The sequence below is a fragment of the Bison bison genome, unplaced genomic scaffold (genome assembly GCF_000754665.1).
Source record: "Bison bison bison isolate TAMUID 2011002044 unplaced genomic scaffold, Bison_UMD1.0 scf7180017864368, whole genome shotgun sequence".
In the NCBI taxonomy this organism is placed as follows: Eukaryota; Metazoa; Chordata; class Mammalia; order Artiodactyla; family Bovidae; genus Bison; species Bison bison.
The window spans coordinates 6,121,582-6,122,301 of NW_011494940.1; the positions used below are offsets into that span (position 1 = coordinate 6,121,582).

Here is a 720-nt window from a genome sequence, read left to right on the forward strand (position 1 = left end):
GTCAGGGACCTATGATCCCACATGCCACTGGGTGTGGCAAAAAAAAAAAAAAATGGAATAATGCTGTATTTTACAGCTGATGTCATCTTAGATTTAATGGAAACAGAATCCAGCCTACTAAATTCATGTCACAAGTCACTAATGGGATGCTAGCTGCATTATATAGGCAAATGGTTTAAACAGAAATTTACAAATTGGCTTGCTTCCTGTTTGCTTTTTCTCCCAACCAGCAAGCTAAGAATGATTTTTAGGTTTTAGTTTTGTTTTTTTTTTTTAACTTTTAAAAATATGTTTAATATTTTTACATTGTTTTTAATTTGGGGGCAAACAAAGGAATATTTTGTGACATGTGAAAATTATATGATATCTAAATTTCAGTGTCACAATTAAAGTTTTATTGGAATACAGCCATGATCATTTGCTGCTGCTGCTGCTGCTGCTAAGTCACTTCAATCGTGTCTGACTCTGTGTGACCCCATAGAGGGCTGCCCACCAGGCTCCCCCGTCTCTGGGATTCTCCAGGCAAGAACACTGGAGTCAGTACCCGAGGCTATTTCACACTGCTAATGGCAGAGACCACATTGGCCCTTAATGCCCAGTTACTCTCTAGCCCTTTACAGAGCAATTTTGCACACTCATGGCTGTAGAGAACAAAATGAAGCATTCCAAACCCCATGGTTCACCAGCTCCTGAAGTCCAGTTGACTCAGTGCAGCTAAAC

At 39.7% G+C, this 720-nt stretch overlaps 1 pseudogene; it reads right to left on the minus strand.

The window, feature by feature from the left end:
* The window catches only part of LOC105000160, a 3,251-nt pseudogene that overhangs the window by 1,679 nt on the left and 852 nt on the right, over positions 1-720 (minus strand).